This window comes from Erpetoichthys calabaricus, chromosome 8, assembly GCF_900747795.2.
Source record: "Erpetoichthys calabaricus chromosome 8, fErpCal1.3, whole genome shotgun sequence".
In the NCBI taxonomy this organism is placed as follows: Eukaryota; Metazoa; Chordata; class Cladistia; order Polypteriformes; family Polypteridae; genus Erpetoichthys; species Erpetoichthys calabaricus.
This window is the reverse complement of record NC_041401.2, coordinates 31,068,915-31,090,500: the sequence shown is the minus strand read 5'-3', so window position 1 is coordinate 31,090,500 and position 21,586 is coordinate 31,068,915. Positions and strand designations below refer to the sequence as shown.

Here is a 21,586-nt window from a genome sequence, read left to right as displayed (position 1 = left end):
GGAGTCATAAATATTGAACATTCATAATGCTTACAATTAGGAATCAGGATGACTCTGACTTATAAAGAAATTGTTAAATTTATTTATAAACCATAAATTTAAAAAAAAAATTGCTACACAAAAATTACTACACACCTCACATTACAGGAACATTTGCAAACAAAATTATTTAAGACCTTTCTGAACCTGGGACACCATTTAAAATTGTCAGAAGGGTTGAATGTGGACTCAAATTGGGACGATCACCGTCACTACGATCAACTGCTTTATTTAATTTTTTTATGAGCTTTTCTTAAGATTTTATAAAACTTCACCATGTAAATAAGAGTTAAAAAGGCTTTTACTCGTTTTTCTGGTTAACAATTCTCTGGGTGTGTTTTCCTGATTAAAAATTTCAGTTGAGTGTTGTGCGCATTAGACCTCATGGTTTATCGTCTTCTTGGTATCAAATTCAGCCTGGTTTTTGACTAAAGCTCACCTTCCTATCCTTCATTCAAAAAATGTGTCCGCCTATACCTTCAAGTGGCAGAATCTCAGACTCTCCTGGCTCATTTCAAAATGTCTCCTGTCTCAGACCAAAGCAGTCTACTCCCAGTTTAAAAGTGGGCACATGTGAGACCACCATTCAGGTAGATGGTAGGGAAGAATCTGAAGTTCAGCTGTTTGTTCTGCTCCAGATGGAAGTTGGCAGGCCAAAAGACAAGGGGAAAGGATCAGGAGCAGATAAACAGAAAACAAGCTGAGGTCAAAACCAGCAAGGCAAAATGGATGAGCGGCAAAGCCCAATACATACAGTAAGAACTTCAGTTGAAGAAGACAAAGCAGTAAGTCATTTAACCAGAAAATGAAGTATTCACACACTGGCAGCACCAGCTTATTGAGCATCGCGCTAACAACATCACAACGAGGGCTGACTGAAGCCACAATAGGACACAAAATGGTTGCAGGAAGAGCAAAATGTTGTGCCACACGATTTAAAAAAAAAAGAAAGATATTTGATGCAGAAAATAAGAAACTAGGTTAGGTACACAACTGTGTTTTAAGGCCTTAAAATCTATTAGTAAACCATGAAATAATGGCAGCAAAACAAAGGATCAATTCAGGAAAAATGAAATAAATCATGACAATGTTGGACTTCCATTTTAAGGGAGTACGGTGAACATTATTTGGCGCTCAAGCATTGATTTTAGGTTCACTTTGATTGTATCTACATCCCACCAGTGGTTTCACGCACATCACCCTTAAAAGACCCAAGCAGGTGACTATGTTATGATCAGTTGCTTTATTTTTTGTTTTTGTCCTTTCCTTGGAATTTTATGGAATGTTTCAAGTACAGATACAATTTTAAAAAGTCTGGTCAGTATGATTTTTTTGGGCTAACAAGCCTCTGTGAGTGTGTGTTTTCTTCCGTGAGAATTTTGATTTAGTGTTTTGCAATTAGATATCACATTTTATTGACTCTTTGGTGCCGAGATTCTTCTGGCTTTTTGATTATGTTTCGATTCCTCATCTTTCATTCAAAAAAATGTACAACTTTAATCCTGTAATGTGTGCCTAGCATAACACTGCATCCATGGATCTTCTAAAAGCTGCCAGGGTCACTGCTCCATACCTTGGTAGTCTCTCCCAGGTGTGTGAAGAAGTGCTTCCTCTATACTGTTCTGAACGCACTTTCCATCAGTGTCCAGTAGGTGTCAGTGAGGATGTGGATCTTCTCGATGTCTTTGAGGACTTTGAATGTCTGGATTAGGCCCCCACATGGTCTTCTCTGCACAGGTTAAAGTGCCACATAACTTTTGTAGCATGTGGACCAGAACTGCACAGTGGACTCCATATGTGGTCTCATTAGCACATTACACAATCCGAGCGTAACATTCCTTGGTTTAAACTCAGCAGTTTTGACAATGTGACCTAACACTTTATTTGCCTTTTTAAACATTACCCAGTACAACAGCAAGAGACTGAGAATGACCTGCCTACACAAACCCATAAAAGACTTTTCAGAGTCAGCCTCTGCCACCTTGTATTTATAATTAATGTCCCTTTTAAGCACACTTATCTGCACTAAGCTGTATTTTTACAAACTTTTGCTTCTCATTTCAAAGCTTGCTCGGCTCTATGGAAATCTGCTTCCTTTTTTGTTTACGCACAATGCTCAATGAATGGTTTACAAAAATAATAATCTCTTGGACATAAGTCAAGCTAGCAAGCTGAATTTCAAAGTGTGCAAAGACTCATAATTAGAAGCCACTTGTCACACAAGGGGCAGGTATCAAGTAGAAAGCAGCAGGCGCCACTGCCACGACTGCTCTCACTCGAAATGGCATTAACGCCGACATAATGAGTCGATTAAGTGGGAGAAGCATAACACGGGATCAGCAGCAAACTACTAAAGCGCAGTGCCGAAAGTACTAGAAAACATCATAAAAATAACATAAGTGGCAATTAAACAAAGCCAAGATATGATGAGCCTGGAATCCACTGGAAAAAAAATGGCCAACAGAAAACCGACAACTGAAGTCAAACGTGAATGAGGCAAACCTGACACACGTAACACGAAGCTCTGGAATTTAGTTTGGAAATTAGCGTACATGAAGAAAATCCTCTTTACAACCATGAAGGCTACCATGGATACCCTCAGGCAAAGGCATCAGAGCCATTTCATGTCCGAGTCTGGGTAATGTTTAAGAAGTCACTTAAAGAAATAAGAAGGCCGACTACATCAAAGTTAAAAAAATACAAACAGGTGACCCGCATAATGAGAAATGATCAGTAAACATCCCACATCTCATCAAGCAGACAATGCGACATTAGAAGAAAATGCTGATCAAAGCTGGGACTTGCACCTTTTTGATTCTAAATGGCCGTTACACCATCCAGTCTTGACATCATTTAGATTTAATCTTCTGGTCGTACTTGAGTGAATGCATTCTGATCCGTTTTCAAGGTTAATGAGAAACGGCAATTTGCGGATGACACCAAATTACCAGCAATTTAAAAATACTGCCACGATGAAACTGAAGCCATCCATCAGTACTGACTAAGTCAGCTGCTAATTCATCAGTTGTCCAATCCCAAACTTTTAACAGCACCATGATACCTTTGAGCTCCCCGCAGCAGCGGTATTTATATTAATTACTACGCTGGAAAGAGAAGGAAGAAGTTATAATGCTACAAAGAATCGCCTGTGACTGCCTAAGGCTCATATAGTTAAAAATAAATTAAAAGAGGTTATGTTAAAATGTCACACAATAGTGTGACCTCCAGCTAAAATGGGCTTTGAGTGCTGGCCTCCTTAAAACAAAGGGCAGCACACAGACCTGGGGCTACAGGATGCATGGAGAGCCAATGCCCTGGTAGAAATGGATGGCCGGCAGAGGACTGAAGTCAGAGCATGCAAATCTAAATCTGTTCGTACTCGAGATGATCTCCGGGTATGGAATTCAGGACTATCCTGCTCGGCTGGTCACCACTGTGACTTGTGTTACTATTGTTACGTTTGTTACAAGTTACTTTCACTGCACCAAACAGCCTCTATTTCTGGTCACTATTGAAGGAGTGGATGTAGAAGTGGTCCACTTCTGCAATTACTTGGGGGTCCACATTAAAGACAGGTTGGACTGGTCTCATAACACAGAGGAACTATATAAGATTGGGCAGAGCAGGCTATTCTTCCTTAGGAAATGCTGTTGCTTTAATGTGGGAAGTGACATCCTTCACATCATCTACAACTCTGATGGCCAGTGTGATTTTCAACACTGTGGTGTGCTGGGCTGGTAACATCACATCAAGAGAGGCCCACCAAATCAACAGGCTAATTAAAAGGGTAAGCTCAGTTATAGGACACACTCTGGACCCCTGGAGGTCATAGAGGTGGACAGAATTAAAACAAAACTGAGAAGAATTAAAACAAACTGAGTGCCATTATAAACAAGCTGCACATCCTCTCTCTGGCATACTAACACTGAAGACTTTCAGCCACCGAATCATTCAGCAGAAGTCTGTCGAGAAATACTACTGGGGCTCCTTTATACCAAGAGCAATACAGCACCTTGAGCATGGGGAAAGGTGCTATATAAATAAAATTTATTATTATTATTATTATCATTATTATCTGCCAGCAAAATGCCTCATTGTTCTCTCTTTTTTAAAATTTTCTTCCTTTTAGTCATTCTGGTGTGTTCAGACCATAGTGTGGGTACGTATTTATTATTATTCTATCTACTTATGTATGTTTAATAAAAAGCTTCTGTAAAAAGCTCAAATTTTCTCCCCCTAGGAACAAATAAAATTCAATTTGTGGACAAAGGCAAGAACAGCTAAACTACGAGACTTGGGCAGAAGATGGCAGCAAGTAAAGGGTTCTGCTCCTGCTCCATGACAACAAAGAGAGAATGAATCTTTTCAAGCATTTTGTCCTCTAGTGTTACAAACTCAATGATAGCGACGCTTGATTTTTGCTATTTTTTGGGCATTCACGTCAATTTTGTTCTAAAGCAACAGACACCCACTTCAAAACACAAATGCCAGTATTCCCATATTTTTAGAGATAATCTTAGGCCACTTACAAATTAACAGCATAGAAGAGTCCTGTTGGGTTTAGGTTCAGGACTCTTTGATCACCCCTCACAGACATCTGTCTACTTGTTTCTGTACTGGAGGGTCATTTTTCACTCAATGACAAAATGCTTTTGCCATTTTTCAGTGCTAACAAATGTGCCAAGGTTCCTGTGGGTCGAGTGATTTATTTTTGTGTTATTGCGACTCTAGGCAGACAGACATCACTCTGTAAGTGATCATATCATGTTGTGAAATGCCTCAAGTGTGTAAATTCATTTATAACTCAAACTCAAAACTTTGACTGTATCACTGTACCTTCCTGGTGTGTTTCATAAACTGTGTATCAGCGATTCTCAAGTTCAGTCCGTGGAGCCCACAATTGCTGCTGGTTTTCATCCCAACCAGCGTCTACATTTTATTTAATTTCTAGCTTCTTTATGTAGAGGTTCAGTGTTTTGGTGTCGATCCAGAAATTCCAAAACAGGGTGTTCTTAAGTTATTGGACTGTAGCTAAAATGCATGTCCTGTATGTTAGTGCTGCTGCTTATCTTGGTTATCAAGGTTTTCAGCATCATCAGGATTTTGATTCTAGTTTTTGGGAACTGTGCTCATTTAATTAAGTTTTTATGTACCAAAGAGTACGTTATTGGGTCAGACACTAAAACTGCTGCTGCTGCCTTTCAATATACAGTATCATCTGGTCTGGCGTCTCTCATTATTAGGGTACAATTAAGGGAGCAAACTGCACAGAAAAAGACAAATAAAATTAAAAAAATAAACAAAATAATGAAAGAGAAGCTTTAGCAAAATGCTAATATCTCTGCACTCTTATAAATATGAATATCACATTTTTATGCTTTTTTGAATGGAAAATAAAAAACAAGAAATAATGAGATCAATTAGAGGGAAAAGGGCTCGTTGATTGTGAACAAAAACCTGCAGCCACAGGGGCCTTCAGCACTGAACTTGGCAAATAATTACATCTAATGTAATTCACATGTTGTAAAGTTGCTGAAAAGTCCAATCATAAAAACTGAAATAATGGATATACAGTATACACTTTTTATTGTACCTGATGGTTCTGAGGAGATATGCAAGTGAGAATTTCAGGGGGTACTATGTACACATGACAACAAACTTGACATGTGGCAGAAATAAACATGTTTATTCACATCTATAGAAATAAAGTTGTAAGTCATTTGTTTGTATGTTTATTTGTTCTCTAATCATGGAAAAAAATTATATCAGTTTCCACAGAATTGTGCATGTGTCTTGCTGTTGGTTGAACTTAAAAATAGGCTATACGTTGTATCAGAAGGAGGGGGCATAAAGGAGGGGGGGCAACTCAAAAAGAGCGCCAACACAGAGACTACAATTTCCATCAGGCATCAGGCAAGGATATCATCATCAGCAGCAGCACACTCAAAATTTTGTACCAGCCGAAGTGCAAGTTCAAAGACGGTAGGTACATACAGCATTTTCTTCTCAAGTAATCTAGATAACAGTTTCATTGTGTCCTGGGATTATAGCTTTTCTCCGAGTGTGCGTGTTCTTGTATCTTAATAAGTTGTGTTTATCCACATTGAATTTCCAAAAGAAAGTTTTTACCCTGTTATTTATCCTGGGTAGTTTGACTAGCATGGGCAGCACAGTGGCAAAGTGGTAGCCCTGCTGCCTCACAGTAAGGAGACCAGGGTTTGTGAGCCAAGCCCTCCCTACGTGGAGTCTGCATGTTCTTCCTATGTCTGTATGGGTTTCCTCTGGGTGTTTTGGTTTCCCCACCCCAGTCCAAAGACATGCATGTTAGGTGAACTGGTAACCCTAAATTGGCCTCAGAGTGTGTGTGTGTTAATCCTGCGACAGAATGGCACCATGTCCAGGGTTTGTTCTTGCCTTGCACCCTATGCTAGCTGGGATAGGCTCCAGCACGCCCCTGCAACCCTGTTCAGGACTTAAGCGGGTTAGAAAATGACTGACTGTGACTAGCATACATTTGCCTTTTTCTTTTCTTGTTATATATAGCAATATACAATGTTGTATTATCCTAGTAATCATTTAGAGGGTGTAGCTGCACACTTTGTCTCAGCACTGCTTTTCTATTCACACAAGATTTGTAAGTAATCGGCCAAAGGTTGGAACGCTTGCAGGAATTGTCAGTATCAATTTTTAGGACTTAATTAACTTCCATTGCCGGAGAAGAGCTGCAAGATGTTAACCTATTACTTGTTCCCTAAAAACATCCCTTTTCATATAACTCTGAAAATTACATTATTTTTCATTTTTTTGGTAACTAAACCTTTTCTTTTAACCTCTGGCAGTCTACTACTTCCCTTTGAACCATTTCAGGGTATTCACTGGACTTGAACTGCTTAAATTTCAATAAAAACTGGAAATAAGGGGGTGTTGTAAAACATTTGACTGGTAGTGCATGTATATGTTTATCGATTCCTTTACATCTACATATAGATTTACATATAGGACCTATGGAAGATGAGAACATAGTTTCTGTACTTGTGTAAAGCCAAAATCATTTTTCAATGCCAATAGCTGTTTGAAGGATTCATTTTTGAGTTACTGCAACACAAACACACACTCCGACACTCAGACAGACCTTGACAGTGATCAGAACATCCCATGTAAAGCCTAAATCCTTTACAAACTCTTTATGGCACTGTAAGAGCTAAATATTTTAGGGTAATGTCAACAATGGTAACTTCATAGAAGTTTTTAGCTTGGTTTGAATCTGGACAGAATGTAGCTTCCACATAGAAAATGGAAGATTCTGTTTACCAACTCCCCCCCCCCCCCCCCCACACACCTTCATAGGCTAACATGTTAATGAAATGTTTTTAACGCTTTGCTAGGTTTCTGTGTTTAGACAACAGAATGCCCTCAGATGGTTGTTAAGACAGAAAGAAACTTGAACTGTTAGACAGAAAGGCAATAAGGGCATATGGTTTTCTGACTGCTACTTCAATGTTACTAATTGTACAATCCTACTGAGTGTGGTATAGAAACTTGTAACCTGGACACTTGAGCCTTGAACGAAACATCATAGACAAGTTTATCTTTTTTTGTGCATATTACCAACTTTCTTCTTTATTTTTGGTGTGAACTGTTTGCTTTTTCATTAGTTTTAAAAAGTTTTTATGAAATCCAATTGGACTGTAGAGTCTTTTCTTCAGAAACGAGTCACGATTCAGAGATCCTTGACATATACAGCTACAAGCATTTTACTCGGTTGTGTGTGTGTTGTCGCTCCATTGCTTGACAAAGAGCCATTTCATACATATGAAGTTGGCTCTTTGGGCTTTGAAAAGGTACCTAATATGTGAGCAAAACATAAATCTGTAATGTATGGTAGGCTACAGATACAAAAACAGATCAAGAAAACCTGAACTGAGCCTGGGCTCTTGCCATTGTATGCAGGGAGAGTCCTTTTATAATCAGGAACACATTGATTGGTATTTGACAAACCTGTCATCCTCTATTCATGGTTATTTATGGAGCCTGCTATTGCTCTTTCTGAAACCTTCATGTGGATGGTTCTTTTGGAAACCAAAACTGGTTCCTTACGGCATCACTCTGTACAACCACTTTGGCACCTTTTAATTTTTTAAAGGTGTACGGTATATGCAGGGAAAGGAAAGAAGTGAGATAACAATAACAGCTACAAAGACATAAAGCAACATTTGTAATTAGGCAGAGGAGCTCTTCACATAATAGCCTGCATTATTTATAATAATTACAGATGCTGTTATAAATTAATTTGTTGTTGCTTGCTGCTTTGTACACTGTGCTATCACCGAGAGCTTTTTAAAGTTTCTTGTTGTTTCATGAAGATCAGCAAATATCAACCAATCAGCCATCACAGGAACTTCTGGATTTATTTCATGTTTTACAGTTCTCTTGGATTGGATCATCATGTCAATTTATTTTATTGCTAGTCCAACTGGCGTTTCTTCCAGAGCCTGCCAGAACCCAGTGAACCCAACAGTATTGAACATTCTCAGAAATGCATGGATGACTTGTTAAGTAACTTTAAGATGACACACTCTGAAAAAGGCAAGGTATGCAACAATGACATTCACAAACCAACTTAATTCAACTGAGGATTGCCAGTCCATCTTGGGGCCACTCCTGGGCTCAATTACCCACAGTCACACAGGCCTAATTTGGAACTACATGTTTCTGGGAATGTGGGGAGGAGAACCCATGGAGTCACTTGGGGAGAATGTGCAACAGCTGGGATTAGCATTTGAACTCGGGACATTGAATCCATAATACAACTGCACTAGCCACTGTGCCATCCAACTATTAAAGGATTTAATAGCACACAGTGACTGTAACATTTTCTTCCTCAAACTGATGTAGTCGTATTCCTTAAATCAACTTCACCATCCCAACACTCCACCCTCACAACCACTGCCGTTTCTCCTGCATCACTAGCAGGCAGTGTGGCCCAATAATTGATGAATAGTTACATTTATAGAGACACTCAATGCGCTTTACATAGACAGTGGGCACCAACCACCTCCATTGTGTAGCACCCACTTGGATGATGTGACAGAAGCCATATTTTCACCAGTACATTTGCCACACAATAAGTGAGAGAGAGAGTTAGCAAACAGGGGGTGACTAGGGGACAGGAATGACCAAACCATGGTGGGCAGTTTAGTCAGGGCATGGGGAAACACACTAGTCATTTCAAAAGATACCCAGGCATCCTTTATGATCACAGACAGTCAAGACCTCAGTTTTAAGTCTTATAAGGAGGAGGGCAGGATTTTCATAGCACAGTGTCCCTATCACTGCACTGAGGAACTGGGATACACAAACACAGACCAAAAAGTAAGTGCTTTCTTGCTGACCAACACCTCCTCCAACAGCAACCCATGCATTTCCTATGTGGTCTCCCATCAAAGCACTGACCAGCTTCAGGTGGATGACCTGGTCTGAAGTGCAAGTGGTAGACATTACACCAATCAGCTTCCAATTAAGTCCTCACCTCTGATTCAATGTGTCACCAAACCAATCAGGAACACCTCCTGTGCAGCTCAACACTTGTAAATGTTCCAGAGCTGTTTCCCACCTTGCACCCAGTACTATAGCCCCCCAAACATGGTAAAGTGGATTTGAGAATGCTGTGTTGGATGGCCAAATTTCCTTTCATAAACATAACCAGTTTATAAGATATCTGTTTAACTGCACACTCTCTGCCTCTGGGTAGTTTCTCTCAGGGTTATTCTGACTGCCCCTTACATTTCAAATATGTGAAAGTCAGTTTGCTTGCCCCATGAAAGCATGTTAGAAAGCTCCAGCAGAAGACCTAGGGAGCTCTGTGATTCAGGATCTCCATTGAACACCCAGTCGGATTGCATGTTTATGTCACATGGTTTACACAATGTAAAATCTGAGAAGCCCACAGCACTACATGACAGTGTCACGACCCGAGAGACATTGCCCTCCCACAGCCCTAACCTCAAAGGAATACCCCACCCAAAAATGCTCATTTTGTTACTTATCCTATGTTGCATGACTGAGAAAAACTGTTAATCTCATGTTTTAATGGTGATAACAAAATTGCTGATGTGATCGATAGAAAGAACTTTACTTGTCCTAAGGGGAAAATTTGTCTTTTTACAGAAGCTCTTTCAATAGATAGATAGATAGGAGAAGGCACTATATAATAGACAGACAGACAGACAGATATGCACATACACAATATAGGCATCAATGAGGACCAACACTGAACAGCAGCAAATAGTTACCAACATGTCCATGAAAAAAATCTTAAATTACTCGTGTCACATAATCCACCTGTCTGTTTTCGGGCTGTATTCCGCAAATGTGTATTTAAGCAAAAATATCTAAGTCAGTTCTGATAAACTTGCTTGTACACAACCGGGCGCTGCATTAAAATCAAATCAACCTTCTGAACAGAAGACCTGCCTCTCTCCTCATTTGTTGGTCATTAATCCACAACTTCCCTACTTCTGGGTTTTTCATTGGCTGTTTATGAAACGGCAGCGGTGAATTGATCTCCCGTTTGTTAAGGCATCTCAGATATGGACAAACATGAGACATTTGTTTCACAGACATTTTTTGAATTTATAATCTCTCATTAGACACGTCTCTCATATCACGCTTAGCCAATAATTGAGCTATGACTGGGCAGGACTCCTGATTAATGAATGGGAGTGGCAGATAATGATTTCATTTCAAACTTTGTTCTCATTTCAGCTCCAGTTTCGTTCATGGGGGGATTTTCTGGAAATGGTTTACTGTGTTTATAAAAAATTACTTATAAACATTTTGAAGTCACATCAGTTTTTTCGTTCAGTGCCTCCTGACTCAATGGTACAAGAAAACTCCCACATGTGATATACCATTCAACTCTTCTTATGCAATACATCAAGCTTTTTTGAGATTTTGTTCCAAAAAAAAAAATTTAAAAATTACACCATATTTGGACCATACTTTGTGAAAGAAATTACATCTTTATCATAAAGAGGTAAACCAGTAGGTGTCTTCAGCAAAAGTGATCTAAAGGAATTGAAGTTGTGCCTGCCACATCAATCAACCCCGAGGGTTCACATCTCAATAGGATACAAGGGGTCAAATTGACTCCTTTTCACAAAATATTGTAAAAAATGGGCATCAGCATTAAAGGCATACAGAGTATCATTTTTTTGTTATTTTGAATTTACTGATCAGAAATATGATGGTGGTCCTAGCTTGCTAAGAGCCACTCCTAGAAGGTTAAAAATGACAACTTTCAAACCTAAGCATATGGGGTATCATTTTAGACTATTTCAAGATCATTGATTATGAATATGATGTTGTTTTTGATTTTTGAACCTTTATTAAGGATCCAGCCCATACATGGACCACTACCACAGGGTGAAAACATTTTTATTACAATTGAGAATATTTAGATTTGTTTATTATGTACTTCAACCTCATGAAGTAAATTATTACATTAGTTATGAAGATCCACAATTAGGATGGCGTATGCTAATTCAGACTTTTTAAAAAATATTTTAGCAAAAATACACATGCTTAAGATGCAGTAAATATATGACTGGGTACCTGACATGCACATGAGTAACTGGAATTTTCTACATGGACATTTTGACATGGTTTGCTTTTGTTCAATGTTAGTCACAAGTGACACCTACTGCACAAGGAACTTTGTTACTTTCATCTGCTATATAATAAAACACTAACATCTGTGCGGCCTGTCCCTCTAAGCAATCTGATTGGTCGGTTTGGTTTTGGTGATGGAACTAAAGAGGAAGTGTGAGTGTGAGACACACAAGGAGGAGTAAAGGTGTATGAGGCATGCTGAGAGAGCAGCTTTTAAAGACGGCAAGTATAAAACCTGACAAAGGGCAAGAAAGGCAGAGTCTGAGAAGGAGGCTTTGGCCTACTCGAGAGAGGGAGCGTCGGTGAAGAGATGTTTACTCACATGGAAATACAGAGGAAAGACACTGAAGGTACACTTAGGGCAAGAGATAGCAAATATTTTTGAATTATTCAATAATGGTCTTCAACAGGTATCGTAGCCAGTTATACATAAAACATGAGGATAGCAATTTTTTTTAGCCATATCTACAAACACAGGCTAAGTAATGGATAAAAAAATCTCTGGGTGGAATATTCCATTAACTGGAGTGTAAGCATGTTTTATGAGAACAAAGTGCAAGGTATGCCTTCAAAATAGGTGTTTGGAGAAAGATGCAGATGACCAGAAGTACTGCATAATATCACTGACATACAATGCAAAGGATACTAAACAGCATAGGATGTGTACAATTTGATTGGCTCCTCAAGAGAGTGGAGCTCTGGAAGGCTGCAGCTAGTCTGTTTTGTGATGGCCTGGCACACCATCCAGGTTTGGGTCCTGCTTTGTGCCCAATTCTGCTGTTCAACACAAAGGCTTCCCATAGAAGTGGCTTAGAAAAACGGAAGAATGAATGTTAAATAGATCACAATTTTTTTTATTATTATTATTCTAATAAAAGACTCCAAAAAACAATGCAGTCCAGAATGACTGAAGCCTGTTACCCTTTGGGAAGGCCAGTGCTGCCAAGCGAGCAGGACTGAGTTAAAGAAAGAGAAAATCCTGCCCAGAGCAAAGGAAATCGGCTCACCCAAGGATTCCCAAAAGGGTTTCTTTTTCCCCCCTTACAAACTTGCACAGGACCTGCGTGCCCCCCCCCCCCCCCAAAAAAACACCCCCTGGATTACCACCGGCACTTACCCGGCCTACATGCTAAATCTTCCAGCTGGCACCAAACTGAACAAATCTTGTGGGTCAAATTGCCTCTCTCCGTTCTCGGATTTCTTACGCTATGATGGTCTAATTAAACTTGATGGCCTCGCTGAGGTAAACGCTGCCTTAATCAGCGCCGCTCTCCGGGTCGACCTGCATTCTCCCTGTTCATTACCAGAAGAAGAAAATTCCTCAAACCCCTGCACACAAAATCGTCTACATTCCAATTTTTTTAAGCCTTAAATATTCTTGAACCAAATGGGATAGCAAATCATTTTTTTTAATTTTTTTTTTTAAATACAGTTTAAATAAAAAAAGCTAAACTGTTGACGACATGCAAATTCTCAGAAAGTGGAACAGGATATGTCTGACTGCTGTCTAGGTGGAATGCCAGCGGACATGATGGAGGGGGGGGATGGATACACAAAGGAAGGCGAGCAGGGAGAAGACGAGGAGGGTCTGGAGAGGACGTGTGTCTGGGACAGCTCAGAAAAAAAGAAAAATAAAAGGTGCTAGCCGAGAGCACAATGGAAAGACCTCACACATGTGCATACAAAATAAAAAAGCACTTGGGATGATTTACAGCTTTCTGCAATAAACTGGCACCTCCATCTAGGGCAGGTCACTGCCGTGTGTCCAATGATGTCAGGATATGCTCTTCAAGTTGGATTACACAGGTTTGACGGTGGTATGGTATGGAACCATACACATAAAAATGATGTGCAAATATTTCTTTGTGTGTTCAATCAATTCAGTTTATTTTCATATAGCGCTCTTCACGGAGTGCAGGCAGAGGGCACTACTGGGACAAGTTCTCAGGTAAAAAACAACTACAAGATTAACAAATTACTAATGACGTAATGAGCGCACAGATTTGAAGTGCGAGTGAGTACGTCCTGCGACAGACTGGCACCCCGCCCAGTGCCCAATACTGCCAGGATGGACTCCAGCCATCCTATGACCGAGAACTGGACTAAAGGGCTTGGAGCACATTATGTTATGAATAAATGTGCTGTGTTAACCCCTAACATCAGTCTAAAAAGCACAGGCACAAAATCCAAAGGCTCCCAAATATCCTACTTTTAGAGCAATGGCAGGTTAAGTTATTTTTAAACTTTCATTCATATAGCATTTTTCTGCTAGGAGTAAGTAACACGGCAAGGTGCTCTATAGGTGGAGTGTTAAATAATTACTTCTGTAATGTGAGGGCCAGGAGGCTAACATCATTTAATATTTGACTTTATACAGCACAGCTCAACAATCCCAAGGCAATTTACTGATACAGGAAAAACTGTACAAATTATTTCTGCAATAGAAGTACTCATAGGTAGCTTTATATTATACAGTGTCTTTCTATAGTGAATGTTCTTAAACAGTATGGCAGAAGGAAAGTGCAGCACTGGCAGGTTATATAGCACTTTCTATAGGGAATCTTCTTAAACAGCGGAGGAGTGAGAAAAGTGCGGAACTGGCAGGTTAACTACTTTATATAGCGCCTTTCTATAGGGAATGTTCTTAAACAGTACAGCAGGAAGAAAGTGCAGCACTGGCAGGTAACCCATCCCCTGGAAAACTGCACATCACCCCATGTCAGGTACCCTTGGATCACTGACAGCTTCACTTTATTTCAAAAGCATGACTCTATAATGAAGCCCACCACAAGACCCTTAGTTTCATAGAAAGCATGCAGAGGGACTGCTGCCATACCTCAAGCACTAGTCTTTTCACATGGCCCATTTCTACCATGCTGGGGGCGGGGGGGTCCTTGACATGTGCACCGCAGTGCATCAGCACCCACACCTCTAGACTTTAGAAGGCATTTTTAACAGAGAACATCCACTGAAGCTTTGTCATGGCTACTGTATTAAGAAACCAATTCTGCATTTTAGCTTCTGGCACCCTGAAAGGTTAGTATACTTTTAAACTTTACTCCTCGGTTGTGTTTGTAAAGGGAATGTTATCACAAAGGTCTGTACGGGTGCAGTATGCCATCCCTGCCTAAACTGATCAGATTGGTCAGTTTCATTTTAAATCGTGCCTTTTCATAAGTCACAGAATTTCAGGTCTCCTTATGTAATGGCAAAGAACAACTGCCGGCATATCTGTCTGCTAAATGCACTCAAGAAGGTTAATTTTTATTGTCCATATTCATTTCTAAGGAATCTTTGTATGGTAAATATCATCCTAAAAACCCCTAAAGACTAAAACAACTGATTCCATGTGCATTTATTAACAGCCAGAGTACTGGCAATTTACATGCATTTTAATGTGAACATTTTCATAATAAAATATTGAATGATGTCTTTATTATAAGTTGCTTTATTTCATATTTAGACAATAACTTTAAATAGAACCTTTTTATTATTACTAATTATTTGGCCAACACTTTCACCTAGGCCGACTTACAATATTTAAGATTTAACTGGTTCTGTTTCTTTTGGTTTTCTAATTGGAGCATGGGCAGGCGAAGTGACCTGCAAACCTGCAAACCCAAAGCCTTAACCACTACGCCATACTTTTCATAGTGAATACTACTGTGCTTCACTTTACAAGTACAATGAAGATCAACTGCTTCAAAATGTCCGCATCTGCATCACTGATGTGTTCTCTTTATTTTACACTGCACCGGTCTGTATGTCTCTTTCTATAGTTCTTTATTTTGGTGCTTTGGTGGACTCAGTATTTATATGCCCTGTATACCCCATGTTTCTTTAATGAATATCACATTGCCCAAAGGCTTCGCTGGCTAATAAAATGTGACAACTATTACCACTGTATGGTCATACTGGTGGAGCACTGACAAGATAGGTTTACTTTAAAGGGAATCCTTTTCAAAATAAAGCAGCCCCCTTTTGTTTTTGGTCCATCATAATATAAGTGTGAAGTTTTACTTAGTGCCTAGTCAAAGTGAAATGCACAGCAAGTCTTTTAAGAAGTTCACTAACAGCAGCTGCTTGCTGCCTTGTATACCTAATGCTCTCTGAGCTAATGTTTGGACAGTCTCTGGACCCCTGGATTTGAAGAACAACTGGGCTTGAAAAATTATGTATATATGCATAAATAAGCATAAGAAACATATGTTATAGATGCATATAATATACACATATATATGTATGTGTGTGTGTATGTCTGTATATCATAACTGTATCATGTCAAGCACAAGAGCTTGGTTAATAAACTACTCAAAAAAATTAAATGAAACAGAAGTATGACGATTATCTTTAAACATTTACCCATGATTCTTATTTACCATATCCTCGCTAACATATGCAAATAATGCAATATAACTATTCAACCCATTCATGACTTTAGGGAGTTTTTTTCCCAGCGAAAACAAGACTACAGAGAACTTTTTTTTAGCTTGACAAGAATGAATTCTATAGATGGTGGTGAACATCTGTGGATGATATTTGCCAAGTTTTAATTTAATTACCAATTGCATTTTTTTGCATAGAGAATCATTAAATGCAAAATAAATAAATAAAGCAACTCTGTTGATGTAACCCAGATCCTAAGTGTTTTTCAAACTGGAAACCCGTAATCATTTATTCTTCCAACAAATGATGCTATAAGGAATCAAATGTCCCCTCAACATTCTCAGATTTGTAAATCTGCTGTTTTGTATCCAAACTCTACATATTTTTCTCTCCTCGGTCATGGTGCCTCTCCCGTATTTCTTTGTACAGGTCTGGCAGTGATGATTTCACACACAATAAAGAGAGTGGGCGCCATTTACAGCTTCGCTTAGGGCAGCACAAATGCTAGCACCAGCTCTGTATATATACACAGGGACATTATATAAGCATGACATTCCACATCCATTTTAGTGTCAGGGGACTGGAGCTCATTCTAGCAGCATCAGGAGCAAGTGAGGGGGTAGCAGTAGTCAATCCCGGGACCAGTTAGGAATCATCAAACACCATAACATGCATGTTTTGGTGATGTGGGACACAAGTACGTATAGCCATGTAAAAAAGCATGATCACCCCATGGGAATTGTTGACTGTTCAAAATATTGGAACAGGTAAACATCAGATCTTTATGTGCTCCGTGCCGACAAATAAAGGGGATTCACTTGAACAAATGACACATAAAACTGACATGGTTTATTCATTCTCATAATCTAAATTTACAACAATACTCCATTTGTCACGTGGAAAAAGAAAGCTCACCCTGAAATTTATCATCACTTGAAATCCACAAAATCAGAATCGAGTGTCCCAGATGAGGTGCTGATGATTTGAACCTCCTTAGGCAGTGTCAAGTCTTATTAAACCACAGACATTATGGGTCTGGTGCTCTCTTTGCTGTCAATGTGTTTGCATTCATCATGCCAAGATCTAAAAAGCTCTTGAAGGCCCTCTGAAAGAAGGCTGTGGAAGCCTTGAAATCTGGCAAGGGATTTAAAAGGTCACCAAAGCATTTGAAATCAGTCATTCTACTGTAAAGAAGACTGTCTATAAGCGGCGTAGATTTTAAATGTCTGCTAATTTGTCCAGGACGGGCCAGCCCAGCAAATCCCAGCCCTGCAGCTGACCATTTGATACTAAAAGAAGTCTCCAAGAACTTCAAAATTTCATTGCAGGATCTGCAGGCAACTCTTACAAAAGCTAAAGCCAAAATACCTACATTTATAATCTGAAAGAAATTGTACAAAATGTTCCATGTGAGGTGGGCCAGGAAAAAGCCTTTGCTGTCCAAAAAGAACAAACTATAGTTTGCAAATGAACATCTAGGTAAAGACCTGGCCTTCTGGAGCAATGTGCTCTGGACAGCTGAATCAGAGAGAGTTGTTTGGATACAGTAACAGTAGACATGTTTGGTGCAAAATAAAGTAGGTATTTCAGGAGAAGAACTTCACATCAACTGTGAAGCATGTTGGTGGAAATGACTTGGTTTAGGGTTGCTTTGCTGCCTAAGGAGCTATTGAGACAACTATGAATTCTGTATCACATCAACATGTCCTTGAGGAGATTGTGAATGTATCTGTCTGAAAGTTGAAGCTGAACTGAAGATGGACTTTTCAATATTATAAAAGATCTGAAGTACACAAGCAAATCCACCAAGGAATGGTACAAAAAGAAGGAATAGAGGGTTGTGAACCGGCTTAGTCAAAGCCCTGATCTGAATCCCATTGAAATGTGGCGGGAATTTGAAACAGTCAGGACATACAAGAAAACCCATAAACATCTTGTGTTAAGAAGTAAGAAGATGCTTTGAAATCACTTCTTCACTCACCAGTAGGAGAAAGCCCACACATATGATACACTGTTTGATTCACCTTGATGTGAACTTTTTGGCCCTCTGCACCTGAAAAACCTGCATTTTTATGGCATTCATGGACCATACTTTGTGCAGAAAATGACACCCTTATGATAAAAAGTAAACTAATAGGTGTCTTCAGCAACAACGTTCAGAAGGACTTGAACTTCTGCATGTCACATCAACTAACCCCAGGGGTTCACCCCCTAATGGGGTATATGAGGGGTCAAAGTTACAACTTTCGACAAACCCTTGAAAAAATGGAGATCTGTAATAGAGACATGTGGAATATAGTTTTATGCCTTTTTGAGGTTGCGGTATACCAAAAATATTATCATGTTCATCATTTGAGTCTTTATCAGTGGGTCTAGCCCTCCAAGGGTCACTCTCAGAAGGTTAAAAATGACAAATGTCAAACATAAGCATGTGGAGTGTCGTTTTAGACTGTTTCAAGGTCAGTGATTACAAATAGCACTTTATTTTTGATCCTTTACTAGAGATCTAGCCCACTAAGGACCTACCTCTATCAGACGGTCAAAAATAAGTTTTTATTACAATCAAGAATATTTAGACATTTAAATTAAAGCACAGATCTTAATATCTCAACTATATATTACACAACTATTCTTGTTTATTATACATTTGTACCTCATAAAGTAAATGATCACATTTCTTACAAATTAGGACAGCTTATGTTAATTCAAACTTTTTCAACTGAAGGAATTTTGTATGCAGGAGTGCTCAGAACCTTTACCACGCCGATGTCAGGGGCTGGTATTTATGCAAAACGTCTACAAGAAGTCATTTCTACTCACGGGGGGCAATACCAGCTTCTGAGATCAAGGATGGAATTACTTTTCCCTCCAGGAGACATGACACCTATTAATACCTTTGTCAAATAAATGATTTTAAAAAAATCCTTTTTTTTTGTGTTTTTAATAAAGCAGTGCTTCTTCAAAATCGGTCCTGGGGACACACTGTGGCTGCTGGTTTTTGTTTCAATCATGTGCTGTTTTTAATTGGACTCCTAGCCTATTTAAGTGAGCTGCTGTTCCCCCGCTAATGACATTTCTGCTTTGCTCCCAAATCGCTGTACAAAACTAAGTTTGGTAAACTTTTATGTTAATGTATTAAGCAGTTTTATATAGGGACAGTGTAACTTTTTTTTTTTTTTGCTTTTTAAGAATACTTTCATCTTGACTTTGATTCTGCTTTTCCTGGTGTTCTGGTTAATTAATAATCCATTATTTACTAATATGTGGTTCTGAAGCTGAAGTCATTCAGCGCTGTTTGCCCCAGTGTCTGCTCAGCTCTTTCTTAAATTGTCATTATTAGGACACAATGAAGGGAGCAAACTACACAGAAAAAGGGTTAAATAATGGGGAAACAAAAAGTTAAGCATTTCAAGCTATAGCAAAAACACCCATATTTCTAAATGTGTTATACAGTACATGTAAAATGAATGCAAAATAAGAGAATAGGAAAAAAGGCCAGCTAATTAAATCAGATCAATTATTATCACTGATTGTGAAACTGGTGGAACAAAAACCTGCAGCCACTGGGGGGGTCCCAGGGCAGCGTCTGTACTAAAGGATTTCCCCTTTATCTGTTGGCACTGTTTGCATAAAGATCCACTGCTTGCCTGATCAAATATGTTGAAAGACTCAACAACTACCGGGGGTGTACTTACTTTTACACATGCATATGGCACATATACGTGTGTGCCTGTGTGAGAAAGAGCGTATTTACCTCGAAACATCTGCACAATATGCAAAAGCATATCTGCGTGCTCCTTTCCACAAAACAGATTCCTAATTAGAAGCAAGTGTCTGGAAAGTGCAAGAGACAGGAGGCTGGAGAGGCGCAGCCACCCTCTTCTTGTTTTAGCCCTCATGACATCATGTGTCAGGACTGCGCGCCCGATCCTTGGGCAGAGCCCCGTCTCAACAATCATATGACCCACCGAGCTCGATTGCTAGAAGGGCTTCGCTATCTGCCGGCTAAAAGTGGACACAATGGGAACCTTTGAGGCAAAATGCCAGGTTGCCCGAGGTTTTGTTTCCCTTTCACTGCCCAAACGCTCACATCTTCAGAAAACCCTTTTGAGACATTGAAAGCCTGTTTGTTTTCCTGGTTCTGTTAAGACGATTGAACCCCCCTGGAGGTCTCAAAGTGTAAAAAGCTCAGGGTTTAGAAGGACGAAAAAAAGGCATTTTATCAGCCGGCTCCAGAGCGAGAGTCGGTCATATCCGCACATAGAACGCGCAGCGCTTCCAGTAAGTAGGCCACGCCCTCCCAGGCTTCTCATTTGGCTCCGAACACCCTGTGGTGCTGTGACAGCAAACAAATGCATCCGCAGAGCCCCGAGGTGCTTCACATTGTTGCAACCTTTTTAACCAGTAAAATAATGAAATAAATAGATCGACAAATAAATAAATAAATAGAACGACTGATTCCAAAACCTGGGCACGGAAAGCGTTCTTTACAAGCTGCCATCTGCCAGTATTCATATGTAAATGTACCCCTTGTAAAAAAAATGAAACAGTCGCACGTGTACATAAGGATACAGGTACGGAGTTTTACTACACGATTAAATATCTAGTGGCAAAAGGAACAGTAAACTTAACAAAAGAAACGATCGTCTTAAACTGTTAAAAAAATATGTGCATTTCTTGTTTAAAGTATTCACATGTTAACAGATATACAACTCAAAACAATATATTTTACGATCTCCTTTTAATAATCGCAGTACACCCCTAATCCCCGTATAACCCCCACCGTCTATGCCCACAGAGTACTCCCTAGTAAACATCTTTAAAAATAATCATTGAATTAAAGTATATAACAATCCAACAAATTCACAACGATCATGATTGCCCCCTAACCCTCCCCCCACTCACAAATCACGGGGGTCTACATTCTACCCCGCTTGCTTCCTAAAACATGCCTCCATCCGTCTTCTGCACACCAGGGTAGCATAGAGCTGAAAGCTGCCTTGGCCGGGATGCCAGTCCATCGCTGGGCATGCTCACACACATATCCACGACAATCCAAGAAAATAAAAGCCCTTGATATTCACATCGATTACCTGCAAACAAAGCCAAACTAGCGGTGACCCCCTCAGATTGAACTAAACGTGCAATTGAAGCGACTGCAGCGTTGCACTTCCATCTATGTAACTGGAGATCGAGAAACAAAACACTTTCTTCCGAGAAACGCTTACGTCAAACTGAGTAGAAATAGTACCAACATTCATAAAACAAAGCATGTATTAATTCTGAAAAGGATCCTCCTGATGTCGCTAAGCGTACAGACACGATCAGAAAGCGCCGGACGTCCATACACAGACAGAAAGACGTCTTTAAAAGGAGGTCACAGTTTACGTTTTTTTTTCTGTTACAAATTTAAATGGTGCCATTTTTTTCTGCACAGTCGCCAGCATCCCGAGCCATGGTGGCCGCGTTTTGGAAGGGCAGATGACAGTTG

General features: G+C 39.6%; 1 protein-coding gene across 7 annotated transcripts in view; it reads right to left on the bottom strand.

The window, feature by feature from the left end:
- LOC114655431 (RNA-binding motif, single-stranded-interacting protein 1-like) overlaps window positions 1-21,586 on the bottom strand; it is a 510,690-nt gene that overhangs the window by 239,642 nt on the left and 249,462 nt on the right. The gene's annotated exons all lie outside the window — the stretch shown is intronic.